Source organism: Vitis riparia, chromosome 6, assembly GCF_004353265.1.
Source record: "Vitis riparia cultivar Riparia Gloire de Montpellier isolate 1030 chromosome 6, EGFV_Vit.rip_1.0, whole genome shotgun sequence".
NCBI classification, from domain to species: domain Eukaryota; kingdom Viridiplantae; phylum Streptophyta; class Magnoliopsida; order Vitales; family Vitaceae; genus Vitis; species Vitis riparia.
The window spans coordinates 21,120,046-21,131,802 of record NC_048436.1 but is presented as its reverse complement, the minus strand read 5'-3'; the positions used below and the strand labels follow the sequence as shown (position 1 = coordinate 21,131,802).

At 33.1% G+C, this 11,757-nt stretch overlaps 1 pseudogene; it reads left to right on the top strand.

Annotated features, from left to right (window-relative positions):
* The first annotated feature begins 3,307 nt into the window (after positions 1 to 3,307).
* LOC117917099 lies at positions 3,308 to 11,271 on the top strand (annotated as a pseudogene).
* Positions 11,272 to 11,757: the final 486 nt, after the last annotated feature.

Below are 11,757 nucleotides of genomic sequence, written 5' to 3'. Positions count from 1 at the left end.
TAATTACCGTTCAAGTACCTTAAGGGTAGTGTAAATCCCAAGGAAGCATGTAGAGTCAAATATCAAGAATGAATAAAACAAAATTACTAACTTAAATTAAGGTTATATTTGGTTCCGGAAAATTTGATTGAAAATATGAGGAAAAAAAATAAATAGGAAAAGTATAGGAAAAAAAAAGTAAAGAAAAATAAAAAATAAATTTAAAATTAATAAATTATTTTTATATACTTTTTCAAACTAATAATGAAAATTTCCATATATATGTCCGACTATTGATATATCGAATAGAAGAAATTTCAGAAAATATCGTCATATTTTGCCGATATATTGGTATTTGTTGATTTTTGGATGATATTTCACAGATTTTTTGACGATATTTATGGAAATATCGCCAACTATTTCCATTTCTTTTTTTGGTTCAAAAATCATAAACTGGGCTCAGCCTAGAAGCCCACATAGACGAACTGTCAACCCAGCACGCTTTTCGTGCTTGGGAGTGTCCCATGACTCACGCTCACAAATACTCCCACTACCAGTCGACCAACCACGCTGTATGTTATAAACTAAAAAAAAATTATATATTTTTACATTATATATATATATATATATATAAATTAATTAGAATAAAATTATTATAAATTAATTCATTTTGGTTAGTGTGAAAACCCCAACTTCCCTATCCAATAAGAATTTGTCACATTGAATTTTGGGTTGTTGGAAGGACTTGCATTCCTCAAAAGGCTGAGGCGAATCCATTAGGGCATTAAAAATGTTGTATCATAGATATAAATCTTGATATAAGTTAGATTATTATATTAGAGGTCTTAGGTCCTATGATTTTTTATTTTCATGGTTAGTATGAGGGGTTTCACATAATAATTTGTGCATGTTGAATTATTATCTGATCATATCTAATAGCTTCAAGATTTAGTTTGGGTAAAAGATTTCATTACCCCTCTGGCTCTTACCTATTGGACAAAAGTTTTTTCATATGTATGTTAGAAAAATTTTATATGGGCTCACATTAATTGAATAATTTGTATTTGCAAAAATGGGTTAATACATAGTCTATTATATAATGAGTCCAATTAACTAGTGATCACATTGGATTAGGTTTTGCATCTTTTAAGTTGAAGCTCAGTTGAGTGGCAAGTGTAAGCTATGAGTCTCATTGAAGCCCATTATGGGAGGGCCCAATGAGAACCCAATATTGAGTTATGCTAATTCCCCTCTCTAATCTTGATAAAAGGGTTTTTTTTTTTTTTGTTATCTCATAGAACCACCATAGCTGTTATCAAGATCATAGAGAGGAACACTTGGTTGCAACAATCAATCACCTTTTTTTTCTTTTTTTTTCTTTGTGATGGCTCAAATAGGTATGTTATTCATAGTGATTTTCTATTGTTAGTATCCTTTAATCATGTATGACTTATTTATGTGATTATGTAAATATTCTACATGTGATATCAGAGCTAGATTTATATGATTTAGGATCTACAATTGGAAATCGAAAATAAAATTTTTAGTTTCTTATTTTATTTTATTTTCAGAGCCGAATATGTGATCCATGACTGTGTATGGGTTTTTGGTTTCTTTTGATTGTGAAACTTTAGGCCTTTTGTTCCTCTCATCACAACCTTCAAATTGATATATTATGTGTGCAATTTCGTTGTTTAAATTTGGAGTAATTAAGTTTTTTAAATTTTCGGAATTTTCTTATTTAAAGATTCAAGAAAAAAATTATTTGTTCAAATTATTGTGTTTTACTCAAATTAAACTCTTGGATTTTTTTTGTTTACATATATTATAGTTGATATGTAGAATCAATTTCGGTTTTTTGGCTCAATTTGGTGAAAATTGAAAATTCGAAAATATGGGTATGAACCCTAGAAAATTCGTTTTATATTTTTTAAAAGATTGAGCAAGATTGAGAAGTTTTTTGTTTAATTAATTGTTGTAGAGATATTTATTATATTGTTAAGGTAAAAATACATGTAAAATGAGGCTGAAATAGGTGTTAAAATAGAATTTTTCGATCTTGGATATGGAGGTATAAAAACCGAATTTTGTTAGTCAATTATGGAGATCTTTAAGTTGTTTTTTTATGATTAAATGACTTAGAATTGTTAAAAACAACCTAAAGTTTAAAACCCCTCAAGATCCCCATCAAAAAACCTATTTTTTTCAATTGTTTGTAAGTCGAGTAGCAACCGAGTCATTTAACCCGAATTGCAGATTTTTTGACCCGCTGCTGGAGGTTGAAGATGACCTCCAACACATGCCACACGTGCCACATGTGCCGCACGTTCCCCACACGCGGGTCAAGTGTGTGAGGCACGTGTAACCTCATCCGATGTCCATTTTGAGCCCCGTTTTTTTTTCTGTACGCTCATTTTTTTGTCATCTATTTTTCTAGATATATTATTTTATTTTTTGGGGGTCAAAAATACTTATTAAATAATTATTACTTTTTTTTTAATTAGCTTAAAATCATTCTTTGGTATAATTTTATGTTGAGAATTTACCAGAAATTATGCTAATATATATGGAATAGGAGTGCAGTACTCACTCTCTCTAGATTGAAACTTTTTCAAGCATACTCTCCTACTTGGTCTAAATCACATAAACTAGTTAAATAATTAGTTTAAAGTGTAATAAAAAAAAAAATTGTTGTTCAAATTCTTGCAACTATAATTGATCATTGATCATTGAAAGTACATTTTGTGACGTACTTCATCTTGTTTGATCATATGCATATATATCACTAATATGCACTATTGTTGTTGGGCAATATTGTTTTTTAATTTACCCAATTTTGGAACGTTGCATGTGAATTGTTGAGGTTATTTCACCAAAGTGATTTAACCATCAAAATTTACAAGTTTATGAGTTCCTATTTTGTTGATGGGAAAAATTTTAGATTAATTTGTACAATCGTCTGCCCAAAGGAGATTATTGTGCAAATTAATTTAACAACATGAGAATATTGAATGAGATAAATAATTTGATAAATTTGTTTGCCCAAAGGAAATAAATTTTAATGAATTATTTGTTGATCTTCATGCTTAGAGAATAGTTGTTTATTGTGGACTCTGCCCAAAGGGGAGTTTATGATAATACAATTGATTCTTGTATTGTATTGTTTATGCTTATTTAAGCATTTTACCTATTGCCCATAATTGATCTAGTTGCAAATTTTTGTCAATCAGTTTCCTTTGCTGTAAATAACAATAATGCTACAATTGAAATTCTCAGTGAGTCATACTATAAGAGATGGAGATCAAACATAGAGTTTGTTTTAGGAATGATGGACTTGGACATGGCTCTACGTGAACCTCCTAAGCCTACTAATGAAAGCACTAAAGTTATGAGAGCTCATTATGCGAAATTGGAAAGATCGAACCGTTTGAGTCTCATTTCAATCAAAAGGTCCATTGCTGAGCATCTCCTTGGAGGAATACCTGAGAGCAACAATGCTAAGGAATTTCTCGTTGTTGTGGCAAATAGATACCAGACATTTGACAATGCCTAAGTTGGGTATTTTATGGATGAATTGATGAATATGAGGTATAATGATATGAAAAGAATTCGTGAGTATATCCTAAAAATGGTGCATCTTCATACTAGATTGAAAGCACTAGACATTCCCATTCCCAATAAGTTTATTGTTCATCATACCCTCAATACTCTACCATCTTCTTTCAACCAAATCAAGATTGCATACAACACCCTGAATCAGTCTTGGGGTGTGTATGACCTGATCATTAAGTGTGTGGCTGAGGAAGAAAAATTGAAAAAAGAAAAAAATGAATCTGCTCATCTCGTTGCTCTTAGAAAACCGAATAATCAAAAGAGAGTTGAAAAGGCTAGAAAACCCAACTTCCACAGTCATAGGAAAAGCAAGAATTTCAAGAAGAGTGGGAGTGAGAAGCAGAAGAATGGAAATGCCAAGAACACAGACCTTAAGTGCTATCATTGCAACAAAAATGGTCATAAGAGAGTTGATTGCTTTAAGTTTAAGAATTGGCTAGAGAAGAAAAAGAAGGAATAGGGTATGTTATCTGCCTATATCTGTTTTGAATCTAATTTAGTTAATGTTCCTTTAGATTCATGATGGTTTGACAGTGGTGCTACTATTCATGTTGCAACTTCTTTACAGGGGATAAGAAATCTAAGGAAGCCAAGTGAAAAAAAGTCAAAGCTTAAAGTTGGCAGTGACATCGGGATTGATGTTGAGCATATTGGGATTGTTGTTCTAGAATTAGATTCTGGTTTTCAGCTTGTTTTGGACAATGTTTTTTTGTGTACCTTCTTTTAGAAGGAATTTAATATCCCTTTCAGTACTTGACAAAGTTGGATATAGTTTCACTTTTGCAAATAAAAGAGTTGAGGTGATTTATGACTCTAAAGTGATTGACAATTGTGTTTTGTCTGACGGGCTTTATAGATTGTCATTGTTATCTGCTTGTTCTTGTAATGTTGAAAACAGTGTTACTAAAAGACCTTTGACTAAGGAAAGATCTTCATTGTTATGGCATAAGCGTTTGGGGTACATTTCTAAAGAACGAGTAGAACGCTTAATTAGTTCTAGGATTCTTCATCGCCTTGATTCTGATGACTTAGAAATTTGTGTTGATTGTGTGAAAGGAAAATTGACAAAGACTAAGAAAAATGGTGCAACTTGTAGTCAAAATTTGTTGGAGATTGTTCATATAGACATTAATGGGCCTTACTCCACTACCTTGTGTGGCAACAAGTACTTCATTACATTCAATGATGATTTCTCCCGATATGGCTATGTATATTTGATCAAAGAAAAGGCAGATGCTCTTGAAATGTTCAAAGTCTTCCGAACCGAAGTTGAGAAACAATTGGGGAAAGTCATCAAGATCGTAAAATCAATTACGGGTTCTAAGCATATGGAAATCAATTACCTTACAATCAAGGACTTAGTGAAGAAAGAAGATATTGTCATTGAGCACATAAGAACTGAGTCCATGCTAGCTAATCCTCTAACCAAAGGTTTAAAGCCCATAACGTTCAAGGAACATGTTGTGAATATAGGTGTCATTAAGTCTTTTGATTCTTTGGTTTAGTGGGAGCTTTTGTGATTTCCCTTAGTTCAATTATTGTTCTGTGTAAACATTGATCATTATTGTTATGCTACTTGAAAAATTAAAATCTTTTTATTATGATCATCATTATTAAGTATTATATTATATCATGTCGTAATTGAATTACATGCAACATGGTATCTTAAGATATTGAACCTTAAGAATTACAATTGTAAACAATTGGATGTCACAAATACCACTATTTTGAGATCTTATGGTGCACTGTTGGTGACATATGACTTGTTAAAGTCAAGCAATTTCATATTGCTTAGAAATTGCAGCAATTTCATATTGTTGAGAAATTGCAATTACAATTTCATTTTGTTGGTAAATTGTAATGAGGACTGATGAGAAACAATGCATATAGATGATGATCACATGTTGGCATTGATTTCTTACTACATTATTGGGTTTACGATCCATGTCGATATGGATATAAATATTCGTGACTATAAGGGGCATTATGTTTGTTGAGATTAACATATAAACCATCATAGTCCAATATTAAGACCATGTTGAATTGGATAAGTTTATCAAGATGCTACTTATAGATTATCATTTCTTTAAAAAATATGTGGCCACACAAAATAAACTTTTATGTACTTAACCCGAGAGTCTTATTTTCAAAATGAATTTAATGAATCCTCAAAAAAACAATTAATGTAGCCCAAGTGGGAGAATGTTAGAAAATTTTTATATGGGCTAACATTAATTGAATAATTTGTATTTGCAAAAATGGGTTAATGCATAGTCTGTTATATAATGAGCCCAATTAACTAGTGATCACATTTTGGATTGGGTTTTGCATCTTTTGAGTAGAAGCTTAGTTAAGTGGCAAATGTAGGCTATGGGTCTCGTTGAAGCCCATTATGGGAGGGCCCAAGGCCCAATGAGAACCCAATATTGAGTCATGCTAAGTCCCCTCTCTAATCTAGATAAAAAGGTTTTTTTTTCTATTTTCCCATAGAGTCACCACATAGCTGTTATCAAAATCATAGAGAGGAAAACTTGGTTGCAACAATTAATCACCTGTTTTTTTTTTTTTTCTCAAACAGGTGTGTTCTTTATAGTGATTTTCTATTATTAGTATCCTTTAATCATGTATGACTTATTTATGTGATTATGTAAATATTCTACAATATATATATATATATATATATATATATATATAAGAAATTAGTTAAATCATAGTATTGTGTATTCACATGTAATTCAAAATTTACATATAGATATTTGAGGTTCACGAGAAATTGATTAAAAAATTCTAACTCTACAATAAGGAGTTGTGTCGGTTATGCATATATTTGAGAAGAGTTCACAAGATATTGACTAAAACATCCCAACTCTAGAATAAGTGGTCACGTCACGGTACCAATCTTTGAAAAGTTATTAGTGGAGGATATTCGAAGAAATGTGCTAAACCACATTGCTATATGCCATCATGTGATTTCAAAAATATATGCCCATTAGATATGAGAAGAAGTCGATAGAAATTAGTTAATTGGTTAGACTTTTATGGGATGATTATGAAGGGACGAAATTGGTCAAATCCTTCAAAAAAAACAAACCTCATCCTTTTCACTTTAAACAAGTAAACTTTTGGACTCATACATGCATTTACTTTCAACTTATCATATTAAAATGCAATTTTAATATTTAGTTGCTTGAGCATTAAATCAAATAAAGTTATTACTACTACTAATAATAATAATAATAAATAAATAAATAAATAATAAAAAGGGATAAATAAAGGAAAAATATATATTGAAGTTGTGTGCCTTTATATGATAAAAATCAAATTCATAGTTAATGATCATGAAATGTCAAGAGTTTGAATGAATTAATACTCTTGGTGTAAGACATTTCTCTTGTACATTAGAAAATTGAACACCTTTGGCAATTTATGATAATGATAATTTTTTTATTTTTATTGGCAATTTTATTTCTTTTCACTTTGACATATGAATCTTTTTAGATAATGATTTACTTTTCATTAAAGATTTAAGGTTATTCATTTAATTAGATTGTCATAAATAAGTCCAAAAATATTTGTTAAAGGCAAGTTAGTTTTTTTTTTCTAATAAGATAGCTTTGGATCAAAAGTTTTAAAATTGAACTAAAATGTCTTCATTAATTTTTGATAAGTTTAAGATTTTTTGTTTTTTAGAAAATTCTAAGTTAATATTTTATTTTATTTTAATAAAATTATTTCCTTAATGAATTTTGAGAAAGTTAGTATTTTATTTTTATTAAGAAAATAATTTTCTTAATTAATTTTTAGAAAGTTGATAATTTATTTTTTGAGAAAATTTCATTTGCAACTCTCTAGGCTCTTATATACCCTACCTAAATAAGTTTTGGGGTTAGCTACTCAAAGAAATCATGCCGTAATTGGCCTTAATATTCTCCAACTTTCAACAAGAATTCAGCATGTTGAATTATGAGTTGTTGGAAGGGCATGCATCTCTCAAAAGGTAAAGTGAATCCATCGACGCATTAAAGATGTTGCATAACAAATATGAATTTTGATATAAGAACTAAAAAATAAGCTTTTTAGATTATTATATTAGAGGTATACGATTTTTTATCTCCACATGAGGGGTTGATTCTCACATAAAAATCTGTCTCTGGAATTATCCTTAATTGGATCATATCTAATTGCTTTCAAAATTTTATTTGGGTAAAAGATTAGCTATATTATAATTTTTTAAGAGAGAGAGATTTGAGAAGAGTTCACAAGAAAAACTCCTCTAGGATAAGGAGTCACGAGACGGTACCAATCTTTGAAAAGTCATCGGTGGATGATACCAACGGGCGGACTTCAATGTTTGTGTTTGTATTAAAAAATGACTTTGAATCATGATATAATATAATTTATATTGTACTATATCCTAGTGAGTTCTTTTGATTTCTAAGCCTTACTCATCTTTCATCTGTATCAAACAGTCATATTTACCATCACAAACGCCAAGAGGCCTCAAGGCTATGAGAGAAAAAGAACTTGCAAGTTTGCGAGGTAATGGTGAAGGAGAACACAAGACTCCGATAGAATATATGATTATGATGTTTATAATGATTTGGGTAAACCTGATAGCAAACCTGAATTGGGGCGACCAGTACTAGGCGGCAATGAGAATTATCCATATCCTAGGCGATGCAGAACTGGACGTCTACCGTGTCGGACTGGTATGCAAATTACAATTAAACTTGTTTATTTTTAGAAACTAGCAAAATCGAGCTGTGTCAAAATTTGAAAAGAAAAAAAAAGGGGGGGAGGACTAGAATCTATCATATAATAATAAATTGCAATCAAATTTGTTAAATTGTGTAAGAAATTTACAAGAAAAGAGTACAAATTAATAATAATAATAATAATATGATGATGATCATAGAATCATATGTATTTGTCAAGTTAAATGTGGACAGATCATGATGAAATTAAACATTCCATATGTAGAAATTGCATATGGTGGAAGCTCTTATACTTCATATGATATTAATCGCATTAAAAAGCTGACATGGTTCGGTAAATCATTTCTATGCCCATGGATATGAGAAGAGAAATCAGATAGACATATCATCCAAATTATTAATCACTCTCTTTCATCAATTAATTAAGCAATTTCCATGATGCATGCAGATCCTCTTTCGGAGACAAGGAGTGGCAGCTTCTATGTGCCAAGGGATGAAGAATTTTCTGAGGTGAAGGAAGCATCATTCATAACAAAGACAGTAGACTCAGTGTTGCATGCTTTAAAACCGTACCTAGAGACATCCCTACTCGACAGTGATCTTGGATTTCCACTCTTCTCAGATATAGACCAATTATACTATCAAGGAATCACCATTCCTAAGCTTAAAAATCCAGGGCTTCTGCAACTTATACTGCCCAGACTAGTGAAGACCGTTTCTGATGCTAAAGATCGCCTCCTGAAATTTGAAACCCCCGCAATGTTTCTCAGTAAGAAAAAACCTTCTCACACCCACCTCCTCTCTTCTTTATCACAAGCTGAAGTATTTTTGCATTTGCAGAGGACAAGTTTTCTTGGTTTCGGGATGAGGAATTCTCACGCCAAACTCTTGCTGGTGTTAACCCGTATAGTATAAAGTTGGTTATGGTATGATGAACAACTTTCCGTGCATGATCATGTATTAGTAGTAAGAAGCAGTGAACATTAATAAGATTGCGCGAAAACGGTACTTCATGCTAATTAAGTTGTATAAAATCATGCAGGAATGGCCGTTGAAAAGGGCATTGGACCCTGATGTCTATGGTCCACCTGAATCGGCAATCACCAAAGAGTTGGTCGAGCGGGAGATAAAAGGCTTCATGACAGTAGACGAGGTACGTACCTTTCCTCTCTCTTTCTTCCTCCCCTCCATCAATCTCCCAAGAATTAAGTTGTCTAAATTTGGGAACATGAACGCAGGCATTAGAACAAAAGAAGCTATTCATCATAGATTACCATGACTTGTTATTACCATATGTGAGCAAAGTAAGGCAGATCGAAGGGACAACACTGTATGGCTCCAGGGCACTTTTCTTCCTAACCCCTGATTGCACCTTGAAGCCTCTAGCCATTGAGCTCACTCGCCCACCGATGGATGGAAAGCCACAGTGGAAGCAAGTTTTCACGCCCGGCTTGGAAGCTACAGGTTACTGGCTTTGGAGGTTTGCCAAAGCGCATTTCCTTGCTCATGACTCCGGTTATCATGAGCTTGTTAGTCACTGGTACATGTCATTGCCCCGTTTCCCTTTCTCATGCGAAATTATTTCTGAGAAGCAGTTTGACAATACAGTAACTTAACAACTGCTATGCTCATTTTGCAGGTTGAGAACTCACTGTGCAACAGAACCTTACGTAATTGCAACAAATCGGCAACTCAGTGTGATGCACCCGATCTATAAACTATTACATCCTCATTTCCGCTATACAATGCAGATCAATGCTCTTGGTAGAGAAGTTCCCATCAATGCGGATGGGATCATTGAGACTTCATTCTCAACCCGCAAGCATTCTATGGAGCTTAGCTCTGCCGCTTATGACCAGCAGTGGCGGTTTGATAGGGAAGCCCTGCCAGCAGACCTGATAAACAGGTATTCTGATAACCATAATAATGGATGATGTAAATCAAAACTCCCATATGTACTTCTTACTGAAATTCTACAAATCCAAAGACCATTTATTTCACATTTTGTTTTCTATCTCAAAATAAGTTCCTTCATACCTCTTTAAATGATAAATTATGGCTTAGTGAAGTGTAGAGGGCTAATAAAAAAATAGTTGCTGAATGTCCACTTGCTAACTTTTTGTGGTTTCGTAATTGCTAGGGGAATTGCTGTTGAGGATCCAACTGCTCCCCATGGCCTAAAGCTACTGATCGAAGACTATCCTTTTGCCAACGACGGTCTCATATTATGGGATGCCTTGAAACAATGGGTTGCAGACTATGTCAATTACTACTACAAGGACGCGAGCATGGTACAGTCTGATCCAGAGCTCCAAGCATGGTGGACAGAAATCCGAACCAAAGGTCATGAGGATAAAAAGGATGAACCATGGTGGCCAGTCCTCCAAACACCAGAAGACCTCATTGGAATTATCGCAACAATAGCTTGGGTGGCCTCCGCTCACCATTCAGCCGTCAATTTTGGACAATATGCTTTTCCTGGTTACTTCCCCAATAGGCCTACCATTGCTAGAACCAATATGCCCTCTGAAGACCCAACAAGAGAAGGATGGAAACGATTTTTGGACAATCCCGATTTTGAGCTCTTGGTATGCTTCCCTTCACAGGTTCAAGCAACAAAAGTTATAGCTATTTTAGATGTGCTATCCAATCATTCTCCGGATGAGGAGTATATAGGGGAATATATGGAGCCAGCATGGGGTGAAGAACCAGATATAAAGGAAGCATTTGAAAGGTTTTCTGCGAGGTTAAAGGAACTCGAAGTAATTATTGATGCTAGGAATGCAGATAATAGTTTGAAGAACAGAGGCGGAGTTGGGGTGGTTCCATATGAGCTCTTGAAGCCATTTTCTGAAGCTGGGGTGCAGGAAAGGGAGTTCCTTACAGCATCTCCATCTGAGGTAGCTTTAGGAGTGAAGCTTCAAGTTCATTGCATGGCAGAGATACATAATAATTGATGTAAAAAGTGAAAAAGTGAAACTTTTATTTCAATCTTAGCAATGATTTCATTTCTTTATATTCATCTCTCAATTCTTTATTTTCGATTCATTTCATTTGAAATCCACTACCTTACATTCAAGGTCACACCCTATGTAAGGAAAAACAACCACTTCACTGACCCATGACTTGGAGTTGGGGATGGTATCGCAGCTCACCAACATTTTGTACCTTTAATTATCAACACTTTATACCCTCATTCAACCATCTATATCTAACTATACACACCTCAGATTTAAATTATAGAGCTTTTTTTTTATTGTTATTTTTCCTGAAGGTCCGCATTGAATATTCTTGGCTAAGTATGAAGTATGGATGGTAACCATATAACCCTATCGAAAAGGATAAACAATAGCCTCTCTTACACAGCCACCAACATGTCTTTGCCCCCTTGTAGTTGTTGGAAAGTAAACTTGAATATAGGATGTCTCTAAAAAATAAAATAGAATTTGAT